The following is a 13,144-nucleotide window of genomic DNA, read 5'->3' on the forward strand; positions in this document are numbered from 1 at the left end:
ATCTACAAGTTTAAACTTCAGAATGATATTTATTTCTCATTGGCCCGTTCTGTTTCTGGCCGTAACGGATTTATCGTATTGCCAACATTGTTTCCGCTTGTCGTGCGTTACTTTTTAAAAGCGAGTTCGATGACGTGTTGTATTTTCCCAGACTTCACGGGTTTGATAATAATAAGTTTACTTGCCACGGTATCAAAAATAGCCCATAAATCCCTTACAATGCTGTTTAGTTCTGTTTTGAAAAAATGTTTTCTTTGCATACGTCGACCAACACTTGGTATCTCTTTTAAAATCCTTTGGTAATTGCGTTTGTCAGATTGTAGTACGTGGGAGGAGCCGTGATTGGCTGTAAATGTCCATGTGACTTTTGAAATACATTCAAAACAAACATGGCAGTTGTTTAGTAAGTGTTACAAATGTGTAGGAGCGTATGTTGTAACTATGAGTGCTGTAATTGTAACGGAAAAGTGCAGAATGTATATGAGCTGCACACAAATTATTGAACGTGCTAATGTAAATGTTACTATATAAGGTGCTCGAGGTGGTTTTACAGACGATTGTGGCACAGTGGTGAAGATGCGACGGCGTTTATTCCCGGCTTTTTTCGGCATTTGTTCACAAAATATGAAAGTAAAAGAAATTAAGCGATCTATTGGAGTGTTACAGTCACAGACGTGGGTGCTGTAAATGTATATTATGCATAGTGCTAAGAGGCAGGCTAAATATATTGCGAAGTATTTGCTGTGGAAACATTTTAGTCTAAAGCTTTTGACACCTTGTATGGCATAAATGAGTGCCATTACGTCGGAAAAGACTAAAAAAACATTGTGGAACTTCATTTTCCATCCAGTGACTATGTGTTTTTAATTGACGAGTTCTCATCCCACGCACAGGTGTGAAAAGTAAAGGTAATTGTTTACGTTGTGATTATATTGTTTGTGCCCGTTGTATGAAGTGACCATTTTGTTTGGTGTGGGATCAAAGTTTCATATGTTGTATATGAAAATGTAAATGTTTGTGTACTCTGTGTACACAACGCGCACTAACATCGACAATGCCAGTCATGCTTCAGAGACGTTTGTTTTTTGCTAAAGAATCATTAAATTGTTGCGAATTATTTTACGGTTTGAGTGATCATAAACATAGCTGACTGTTAGGATAAGTGATATTTTTTATTTTGAAGAAGGGGGGAAAATTCTACTCGTTGAGATGGTTTATCCATAATAAGTTGTTCAGATTAAAGTCGGATCTTTTCTCTAGTACTTAACTGATTGTAATACCGGTGGACTTTTATGTTATTGTCAAACGTCTTCAGAATGTCTTCAGTTTCGATCAAATAATTCGATATAAATTTGAAAGCAGAGCTCATCATTGTAGACTTCAGAAGGGGCATGAAAATTTCTTTTTGATTTGTGGCCTAGATTTCCTTATTGCCTTCTGGCTTTGCTACAGATTGTTGATCGGAGCTTGGTGTGGGTGTAAGGAAGGACTTTTTTTTATTGAAGATAAGTTTACTACCCAAGAATTCCTTTATGGTATAGAATTAGCTGTTAAGGAGAAAGTTCTTTAATCTGCATTTGAAAACATTTATGCTATTTGTCAGATATTTTTGTCCGTGGGTAGATTGTCATAGTTTTATAGCAGCCTGTTTCACCTATTTCTGTGTTAAACTTAGATTCATTAAAGGATAATGCAGAAAATTTTTCCTCCTAGTGCTATTTCTGAATATCCCTTCTACTCTCAAACGTAAATGAATTGTTGACAGCAAATTTCATAACCGAATATTATCCCATAAGACATCAGTCAATGAAAATATGCAATATGTGTTAACTTCCTGTGTCCATATCTATAAAGTTACCAATTATCCTTATAGCAAAAGTAGCTGAATCTAAATTTTTTAGGAAATCTATGATTTTTCCAGTTCAAGTTTTTATCAGGATGTGTACCTAAGAACTTACAATTTTCTACCCCATTTATTATTTGCTGTTGGTATACTAATTTAGGAGTTCTTCAACCAGCTTCACAACAATGCTTGTATCATCTTCAAGTAGGACTATGTCTACCTCCTGATTCAAATAAAATAGCAGATCATTAATTTAGAGCAAGAACAGTAGTGGGCCAGTGATCGAACACTTTGGCACTCCCACTGTAATTTGTCATCGTGCAGATTTTTTGATTGGTTCAGCTATGTCTAATTTCTGTTTGTTTGTGTTGTAACCAAGATTTACACTGCGTGTAGTATATTTCTCTTTATGAGTGACCGAAACTTTAAAGTAAATTCTGAAATGCTGTATTAAGGTGCATAATTGAGTAGTGTCAGATTATAAATGATGTATGTACATCATTTGCTCTGCATCAATTATGAAGCATGAAAGAGAAGTTGTCACTACATAATTTAATGCTGTTTTGTTACAAGGTGAGGAAATAGTTTTCAGGATGTCTGAGTATCACTTTTTCAAAGTTTATATAGGAAATATAAATATTGTGTAGAGTGGGTTGTTTGCCTTAACATGATGCCCAAAAGAAAAGAAAAAAAAAATCGGAATTTCAACCGTGTACCCACTGCAGGGTACGGAAAGCAGCTACCTACTTCCTCACCACCCCCACCTCTGTCCTTCCAGGAGAAATATCTTTGCGACCTGAACTAGTGCCCTGCCCCCCACCAGCCTGTCTGACAGTAACAGTTTCATTTTAGTGACAGTTTGAAGAAAGGTAGGATAATTCCATGTCGGTTCGATGCAGAAAAGGAACATTTTCTACCTGATCATGTCAGATTCCTTTCAGATTTAGTACAGTATGGAAAACTACCAGTATGCAGAGGTATATGAAAAAGTTAGTCTGCAAAGTTTGGAAATTGTGTGAAATTTACATGTATCTGTCTCAACATAAATGAATGTAATTTTCGTTATAATCCAGATACAGCAGTGAAACTTGCAAAATTGAAAAGCTGATAAGTAGAGCTCTACACTGATATGCAATATCAGAATTGAGAATTTTCACATTCAAGGTCATTGCCCTTAATCTTTGACCTTGAATAACTCATAAGTAATGTTGTATAAAAATGTGGTTTATCTACAGCTATGCAAATCACATGTAAGTGCCTGGGAGAGGGTTCTTCAAACTACCTTCACAAAAATTTTCCATTATTCCAGTCTCAAACAGCACATGGAAAAATCGAACACCTATATGTTTCCATGTGAGCTCTGATTTCCATTATTTTATTATGATGACCATTTCTCCCTTTGTAGGTCGACATCAACAAAAAATTTTTGCATCCGGAGGAAAAAGTTGGTGATTGAAATTTCGTCAGAGGATTCCGCTGCAACGAAGAACGCCTTCATTTTAATGATGTCCCCCCCCCCCCCCCCCAAATTCTATACTATGTCAGTGACAGTGTCTCCCCTATTTCACAGTTATACAAATTGTGCTGATCTTCTTTGATATACTCCATTAATCCTATCCGGTAAATATCCCAGACCGCGTAGCAGTACTCCAAAACAGGGTGGACCAGCATAGTGTAGGTAATCTCTTTACTTGATCTGTTATATTATTGTAGTGGTGTTACGAACCATTTACAGTGAAGCTGTAATGAAAAGGCAATAAAAATTGGGGAAATACGGAAGCGTCCGATCCCGCCCGTCTGCTTTGACCCATGACGTCACAAATATGGCGGAAACAAAAACAAACACACACACTTTCCACAAGAAGCCTAATGACACTAACGGGACAAGCGCGGGAAATGGGGTGTTTTGGGTGGGGGGGCAAACTAAATATAAACAAATTTAGACGCCTTGCGTAGCTACAACGTGTAAGTGAAGACAGCCATGCATGAATACCCACCCACCTCCCCAGGGGTCGTAACCCCTGCAACCCATAGAAGATAAAGATGCTTCAGTAGCTGATTAGTGTTTTTTGTCTTTTTTTTTTTTAAAAAAAATCTCACGGGATAGAACGAACAGATCAGAAAGATAAATATAATAAACTAAAACAGAAATTGGAGGAAACAGATAATTAAAATAAGTAATAAGCGTTTTTAAATTTAAAAAAAATCTCATGAGATAGAACGAACAGATCAGAAAAGTAAACAAAATAAGATAAAACAGAACTGGAGACAGCCACACTCAAACCAAACTCTGCGCTGTCATGACGTCACACACGACAACACCCTTACGTCACGGGTCAAAGCCGACGCGTGGGATCGGACGCTTCTGTCGACCCAAAATTGGTTGCATCTTATTTCACAAGTCTCCAATTAAATTCTTAATGTTCAATAGATCTGATGCAGGGAGAGTGTATGTCTAATAATGCAAGTGTCAGGTATGACAGAAAACACAAATGATGGAGACGATCCTTGAGGATGCAAGAAGCTGGCGTGTACTTAATCTGTTTCTCCATAAGTTTGTCAGACACATGCACCCTACCAGTGATTGTCATACATACAGGCAATATTTTCATATATGTCTTTTAACATCATTTATTTCCACATAGCAATAGAGTCGCTTTTCTGTACACTGAAGGAGAATAAGTCTTTGTTTCTACTAAACCTTTGTCGGTATGTATTACACAGTGAAGCTTATGGGTAGCCTACCTGGAATTGTATTCTTGGAATGTTACTTCCTTACAAACATCTTAATCATGGTGGGAAATTGATGTGTAATTGAAGACACATGGAGGAATATTTTCTTTGCACCATTGAAACAACTGTCGTGATGTCAAAGTACAGTTTTCGTGAGGTTACTTGTGGCTGGCAGATGTGGCTAATCTCGTTACAGCCCTTACAACCTCATCATGATGTCCTTTACCATGTGCTGCAGCACATCCATCCAAAAAGTAGTAAATCTGCTTTGGAGCTGGAAAGAGACATTTTAAGAAATTCGTGAGATGGTGCTGGAAAGAATATATACACAATGTATTATGCTGTAGGCACTGATATATTTCTGCATATGACATGTGGTATATTTTATAAGCATTTGTGCCTGGTAGTGAGTTACAAATGGGTGAATTGTTACTTGTGAATTATTCCAGTGAAATCCCTGTACTTCATCCTGGATGGTCAAGGAGTAATTCTCTACAAAAATCACAAACAGCAAGCTATTCATTTACTTTCATTTCTTCTTTAGTTATATCAAAGATGTGTAACTGCTGCTGGGTGGTAAATGAGTGTGGTAGGAGTTGTTATAGACTCAATGCAAACACCGCAGTGACATTGACCCCCTTTTTTTTTAAAGTCTCTGGAAATTTCTGCCTGTGTTTAATGAATATGTGTACATAATTTTGTCATTGCAGTTTGTACCAAACAGTACAAACAGCTTATATGTCACTCTTGTCAATTTTGGGCAGTAGGGACATGCACCTAAAAAAACATGCTGAAAATGTAGAATTGCGTGTAACAAATGCTACACATTGATTTCTTGATGGCAGTACATATTCTTCATACTTTGTTAGTGCTTTCAGTTTACACTCTTCAACCATTAACTTAAAATTCTGATATGGTACATAAACAGCCAGCATGGGTCCCACTGACATAGGCAAGAGCACAGTGCTTTGGCTACAACTCACTAAATTTTTAGAATAAAATATTTACATCTGCGTAAGTATCTTTGAAATATGCATACAATTGCTAAAAATTGTGCAACCCTAGCTGCTGCTGCTTGTGTACCCTGCTTCCATTTTCTTTCACAGGCAAATAATCATTTTTCCCTGGTGTCACACAGCTCACATTATAATCACAGTAAGAATCAAGTACATGTTGAATGGCGTTTTCACAACATGTCTTACCTGGCTTTGTAATATACCATGTTCTGTTACAAACTGATTTGCTCATTTTGTCATATCAAAATTTGTCACACATACATTTTGTGTTGTGAAACTTACCTTTCAGCTGGGCTACAATGTCTCTTTCTCCCTTTTTTTTCATGTTCTTTTTTTTTTTCAGGTGTACCACATAATTATGCTCCAACACTGAGGCTACCTTTTTCAATTTTTGCTTTGCATAATTTTTCTAACACTGGAGTCTCTTTTTCTTCATAGGAGATTTGTCTAGAAACTGAAGGCTAGTATTTAATCAATCCATGCCAGATCCACTGCAATTTCAACTTCACTGAACGTCTTCTCTGGAAGTACCTAGCACAGCTGAGGCAAAACCTGCTACAGTTAATGTGTTTTGTGATATTAGCTTTCTACATTTTCTGCAAGTGTTTCCACCTGGCAATACTCTAGAACACTCCTGAATGTTCCTCAAGTTCTTCTGTACTCTTCCATGACCTTCTGCTTTAAATAGATTGCAACAGTACAATTTTGACTAAAATCCATTTTTTTTTTTTTTTTTTACGAACTCCTACTAAATACTACTCGCAGAATATAAACACTGCAGTTTGAGTAAACAATCCACACCCATGAAACAAGGCAATGATTAATTGAAATAAAAGTCTCTGTGATTGGCTATTCAAAGGACAAATAAATAAATGTTCACCAATTTGTCAGAATAGCAGTGACTGCTATTGTCTGCTGTTCTGGCAAAAACCTGGATACATAACTGCTCACTGCATTTTGCTAGTGCAGTGATGTAGACGAAATAAATTTTTGGCCTTGATGCCTTTGGTGTGCCATCTTGATATTTTACCATGTGTGTAGTAGCATATTGGGGCACTGAAATATATTTTAAAAAAATTTGAAGGTGAGGTGTTTTGAGGTATTGAAGGACACAGGCTAAGGTCAATGACATCATGTATGTGAAAATTCGTAGAAGCCAACCGTGTTGCATATCAGTGTAAAGCTCCAGTCATTAGTCATTCATTGCTGTATCTGGATTAGAATGAGAATTCTAGGCATTTGTGGTAGAGGCAGATGCATGCAAGTTTAACAGAGTTTCCAAACTTTGCAGTCCTGTAATTTTCTTCACATTTGTCATATACCTCTGCAAATTGGTAGTTTTCCATCTGGATCACTGAATGTACCTACTCTGAAAGAAATCTAAGTGGATTGGGATGAGTGCTGCATTGAATTGACATGGGATTATCCTTAGAACATATAATAGATGCTGATTAGTGGCAAATGTATTCAGAGCAATTTATCATGAAGTCTCAAAGATATTTTTCCAAGCAGTGCAAAGCTTTTAAAGTTGTTGTTTTTATCATTTTGTAATACCCTTGGCTGCCAGGACCTGTGTCTTATGAAATAGAAACTTCTGGTTTTCTGACCACACAGCGTGTTCATCTGCAGGTGATTTATTCATTTACTCTTTTGCCACTTGCCTTTATGTTCTTGTATTTGTTACTCTGCTCGTGTGTGTAGCACCTATATACACATATCAATTATTTGGTATATTATATGTTCTTAATTTTGCCAACAGTTGATGAGCATCCTTGTCCAACTCTAGATATTTGTATTTTCTGGGCTTTCCTATGCATTCTGTAAAATCTTTAGTAAAGAGGGGGAAAAACCTTGCATTTTGCAGACATATAATAGTCACAGACATCGCTGTGATCATTGTAACACTTTCTTATGCAGACGGAGATGGAGTGTATCAACATGTTAATGAGCTACTACATTTCTTCTCGAAGCAACTCCATTTCCAAATTCTCCACTAATATGGACTTTTAAATTCCGTGTGAACAGTTATACTTGATTAGACTCCATCACACTTCGGCGGTATTCTGGTGTAGACCATTCATGTGTTTGATAAGCTGTGTATCATTAAAATTCTCATTGGAAAACACAGTCTCTGGATCACGGGGTCCCGGGTTTGATTACATGGCTGGTTAGGGATTTTCGCTGCCCAGGGACTGGGTGTTTGTGTTGCCCTCATCATTTCATCATCATCGTCATCATCATCATTCATGACAGTGGCTAGATTGGACTGTGTAAAAAATTTGATTGTGAAACAATTGGGATTTTGTACGGGTGCTGATGGCCGCACAGTTTAGCGCCCCACAAAGCAACCATCATTTCTGGTCTCTTCTGTCAGGCACCATGCCGTAAAAGAATACTGTGTACTATCACTAAAGGGTGTGAATGTTTTGAGGGCTGATATTGTAGGGGGCTGATTCCATTTTTTGTGTGACTGGAGAATGTCGTAGTCTCTGGTTACATGAAGATTTTCAAACCAAATGCAGTTCTGGGTTACAATACTGCAGTTTCTTGAGTTTGTAGAAAGTGGATTCTCGCTCATGGGCAGGATGGGGCGATGACTAGGAGACTGCATGGAAGTTTGTTTGTAAATAAAAGTCTGTGGTGTTATGTGATAGAAAAGTGGGTGGATGGTTATGTGCTCAGATGGTGTCACAGTTCATGAATTTACTACACCTAGCTATCTATAGGGAAGAGAGAATTTGTATTCTGCATGCCATTGTATGAGTTATAGCAGAGTGTACATAGTAGGCTCAACTCAAGTTTGCAGTTACACCGGTCTGCTTTGACTTGTGACTTAACTGTATTGTGTTGTGCGACATCATGGTGACCAGATGTATTTGAAATGTATGCAGTGAAGCTCCCTAGTGTGGGATTTTATGTCTCTAAATTGTTGGTGAGTGATTTTAATGATTCATTGGACTCCGTGAGTGGTGTTAGTGAGAATAATATTGAAAGAGTTTATGGGAATTTGTTCGTTAGTCATTTTGATGTTGGCAGGTATGGGAAGATTTCAGGATTGGAATTATTATTTCTGTGTGTGTGTGTGTGTGTGTGTGTGTGTGTGTGTGTGTGTGTGTGTGTGTTTGTTTGTTTGTTTTGAGTAAGTCCGTACATGTCTCAGTGGAGGACAACATGTTGACCACAATGAAATTTCTACAGTTATTGGATTTAAATGCCAAGTGTGTGGTGCGTTGGGTTTGTGTAGGAGGTATGGGACTGACCAAATTTGCTGCACCTGGAACCAGGGACCAATATATGTATGTGGTGTAATCGGAGGAACAATGTATTGCGTTTTATCTGGAGGGGTTTGTTGTTTGAGAAATGTAGGCTGGACACAGGATAGATTTTATTGATGATATATTATTTCTGCTCCCACTAGATTGATAGATTTGTGTGTCAGCTGGCTTTGGTTGGTGAGTATGTTTTATGGTTTATATTTATGTTTGTTATAGTATGTGTGTTTCTTGTATATTGAAGTTGGTGTTAATACAATATTTTGTTAATTTTTGGGTTATGTTGTTAGTTGATGGTAATTGGATTGTGATTGGTAGGTATTGTGGAGTTTCTTTTATCTACATTGGTGAGGTTAGGCTTTTGATATTAAATATATGGATGTGTTTGTGGTCCCATGAACTTTGTTTTAGCTATATAGTTCAAGGGAAGTGTTAGATTTTGAATTTGTTGTGTTGTGTGTGGTTTTGTAGTACCATAGATTTAGTTTGAGCTATTTAATTTATTTATTCATTCTCAGACCATTAAGTACAATAGCATCTGTCATGTCAGAAAAATTACAGAAATAATGTATACAGAGATAAAATATTAACAAAGTGGAGTAGGATTAGATTGGGATAAGTCAGGAAGTAGGCATGGCCTAACTGAAGGAAACATTCCCCATTCACCTTGGCAGTTGGGGGAAACCATGGAAAAACTAAGTCACGATGGCTGGGCAAGGAATAAACCCTGGTCCTTTTATTTATTTTGCCATCTGATGTATTTCAGATGACACTGTGGCAATAACAGTTTCCTACAACTTCATGTATAGCACAGATTACACCATGATCCATTTATGACTATTTCTCTTAGATTTAAATTTGCATACATTTATATCTTTTTTTTTTTTTTTTTCCCCAGAATGAATGATGATTACTTCTATTTCTGACTTTTCCTTGCAATAGTCAGTAAATTCATTTACAGAGTCAAATGGATGTTTCTCCAGTATTTCTCTAACTATGTGCTTAAAGGTATTAATGTTCTTTATTTTGCCTATACTGTTTGGAAGGCAATTGAATGGGTACATCCCCATGTGTGTTATATGTCTCTCTTAGTGACTCGTCCTGTGTTGGCTTGCTTTTAGTTTCCAACAGTTTCTTGTTTTATGTTGACAAACATCTTCATTTTTCTTAAAAGTACTAGTGTTTTTCTTAGTGTGTACTAATATTTTATGTATATAAATATTTGCTACTGTTAAGTGTGTTGCAGTTTCAATTTTGATCTGCAGCTTGTTCTTTGTCTCTCTTTAGTCATTATGTGTATAGCCCTTTTCTGTACATAGAGATTCTTCCTCATGTGTACTGAGCTTCCCAGTAGTTCTATTCCAAATGACATTATTGATTCAAAATGCACAAAGTAATTTGAAGACTTTAATACTCTAACTTTTGGCTAACTTCCGTAGTGCATAGCAGCCTGAATTTAATTTACTGTTCATAGTGTTGTTGCGCTCTTCCCATGGTAATTTATCATTAAGGTGAACATCCAGAAATTTTACTCGTACTTGTTCAAGTTTGTATTCCTCGATTTTTTAATACTAACTCATTGCCTTTTCGTTGATTGTTTTTAAAGCTCATGATTTTGTAATTTAGCATCAGTTTATTATTTCTAAACAAATTTTCTATTCTGTATAATATCCTTCCACCTCCATGCATAGTTTCTAGATCCATTCCATTTATTAAAATGTTTGTGTCATCCATAAATAGTACTGACCTTTGTTGAATATCCGTGATAGGTCCTTAATATATGTCAAGAACGGCAGTTCCCCCTGCGGGTTCGGGGTAAGAACAGGCCCGAGGTATTCCTACCTGTCGTAAGAGGCGACTAAAAGGAGTTTCAACCGTTTCAGCCTTTCATGTGATGGTCCCCCTTGGGGTTTGACCTCCATTTTTCAAAATTCTACAGAAGTACGAGCCTTTTGGGGAAGGACGCCTTACGTGGTGTACCACTGGTCCTCAGTGCACCAAGACCTTGGCACTCAGCATTGTAACGGCGTTGTCACCATACCCACTATTCCTCAAATTGGGCCTAAACGCCTGATGGGTTGTACAAGTTACGCCCATAGTGCGTCCCCATCTGCACCTACGATCATGATGGACTTTCCATGGCACCTGAAATCCAGCACAGTAGCCAGCCCGTTGTGGTGGGGTCGTCATGTACCCTCTAGGTTGTAGCCCCCTGACAACACAGGGATCGTACTGCCGATACCTGAGCTGCACCCTCCCCATGTCGACCAAGGAGTAGATGCCCGTCTCCTTGGGGCATCAGGACTCCGGGCAACGGTCATCCTGCCAGGTGGCCCTTGCTGAGGCTGGGTGGCGCCCGTGGGGAGCGCCCTGGTCGGAGTGGGTGGTATCGGGGCGGACGTTTCGCAGATGAAACGTCAACACGTATCAGGTCGCTCTGCGGCCGAGTCTTTCAAAAGGAAATGTACTGTCTCTGGTTCTGGTTCTCCTGCCCTTTCCCCCTTGGCCACTCCCTGGGAGGAGGGACAGGCCCGCCGGCTTGGGGCGAAGTACTTCCCCCACTATTTGGTCTGTTCTCGAACCGAGGGGGGGACGTTCGCCACCTCCAAGCCCATGTTCTTTGTTCAGCACATCGAGGACATCTTCGGGGAAATCGAGGCTCTCAGTAAGATGCGTTCGGGGTCCGTTGTTATAAAGACCACCTCCGCCACACAGTCGGCGGGGCTCCAGGCGTGCAACCGACTAGGGGACATCCCAGTGCCCATTGTCCCGCATCTGGCACTGAATAGGACCCAGGGTGTTATTTTTCATCGGGACCTCCTGCTGCAATCTGATGAGGAGCTCAGGGCCAACCTGGAGCGCCGAGGCATGCATTTCGTCCGGTGAGTCCAGCGTGGCCCCAAAGACCGTCGCATCGACACTGGGGCCTTTATCCTCGCCTTCGAGGGGGAAGTTCTCCCGGAGAAGGCAAAGGTGATGTGCTACCGGTGCGACGTGCGACCTTATGTCCCGCCTCCTATGCGCTGTTTTCGGTGTTTGCGCTTTGGGCACATGCCGTCACGGTGTGAGGCTGAGCCCCTGTGTGGCGATTGTGGATGTCCTCTTCGTGAGGAACATACATGCACCCCACCACCTTGGTGCGTTAATTGTCCTGGCATCCACTCGCCTAGATCCTTAGACTGCCCCGCGTATCAGAAGGAGAAGAAGATTCAAGAACTCAAAACTTTGGATCGTCTCTCTTATTCTGAGGCCAGGAAGAAGTATGACTGCCTCCATCCCGTGACGTTGACCACTTCATTTGCCTCAGTCGTGTCCACTCCTTCCACGGTATCCTCACCCCTATCCTGTCCCCCCTCCACCTCCTCCCCCCATCCGGGGTCTCTGCCTTCGCCTCCCAAACCCCTCCCTTCCTCCTCCTCCTCCTCCTCCTCCTCCTCCTCCTCCTCCTCCTCCTCCCCCGCCGCCTGAGAAGCGATCCTCTTCTTAGGCGTCCATTGGGGAAATGTTCCGGACCCCAGCTTCCGAGGTCCGGCGTTCCAAAACGTACCCCGCACGTGAGGACCTTCTTCGGGTCCAGCCCACCATCCCTGTGCCTCCTCGGACTTCCAAGAAGAAGTCTCTATCCCCCTCTCCACCCTGGCGCGTTTCGTCTGGCGCTCCATCCGTGAGTCGCTGCTCCCGGCCGTCCTCAGTTTTGCCGGGACGCTCTGCTGCCAGGCGCTCAGCTGGCCTCTCGTTGGCAAATGATGCTGCCCCTCCTACACAACCCGGGACAGCGGCCGCAGCTGGCGACAACTCGATGGAACAGGATCCGCCTCCCGCCGGTTGTAGCGTTGTTCCCTCGAAACCTGGCCCTCCGTGGCCGTGGAGGTGACCAGCTCTTCCCCCGTCTCGTTCCCCCTCTTTTTTGACTAGCGATGGCCTTGTTACATTGGAACATAAGAGGTATTCGATCTAATCGGGAGGAATTACAACTGCTCCTCCGCCTGCACTGTCTGCTCGTCCTTGGTCTCCAGGAAACGAAGTTGCGCCCGACTGACCGTATTGCCTTTACCCACTATACCTCGGAGCGGTATGACCTCAACCCTGTGAACGGTATCCCAGCTCATGGTGGGGTCATGTTGCTTGTTCGGGACGATGTCTATTACCATTCCATCCCATTGACCACCCCACTCCAAGCAATAGCTGTCAGTATTACTCTTTCTGCTTTTACTTTTTCAGTTTGTACCATCTACACTCCATCGTCATCCGCAGTTAGTCGGGCTGACATGATGCACCTG

At 40.7% G+C, this 13,144-nt stretch overlaps 1 protein-coding gene across 4 annotated transcripts in view; it reads left to right on the forward strand.

Annotated features, from left to right (window-relative positions):
• The first annotated feature begins 354 nt into the window (after positions 1-354).
• The window catches only part of LOC126183241 (dual specificity protein phosphatase CDC14AB-like), a 212,138-nt gene continuing 199,348 nt past the window's right edge, over positions 355-13,144 (forward strand). For 2 of the 4 annotated variants that reach the window (XM_049925031.1, XM_049925034.1), the window contains exon 1: positions 383-908. The gene's annotated coding sequence lies outside the window, so the exon portion shown is untranslated. Of the gene's footprint in view, positions 909-13,144 lie in introns of all 4 variants that reach the window. The other 2 variants (XM_049925033.1, XM_049925032.1) reach the window with 2 other exon arrangements.

Source organism: Schistocerca cancellata, chromosome 4 (genome assembly GCF_023864275.1).
Source record: "Schistocerca cancellata isolate TAMUIC-IGC-003103 chromosome 4, iqSchCanc2.1, whole genome shotgun sequence".
NCBI classification, from domain to species: domain Eukaryota; kingdom Metazoa; phylum Arthropoda; class Insecta; order Orthoptera; family Acrididae; genus Schistocerca; species Schistocerca cancellata.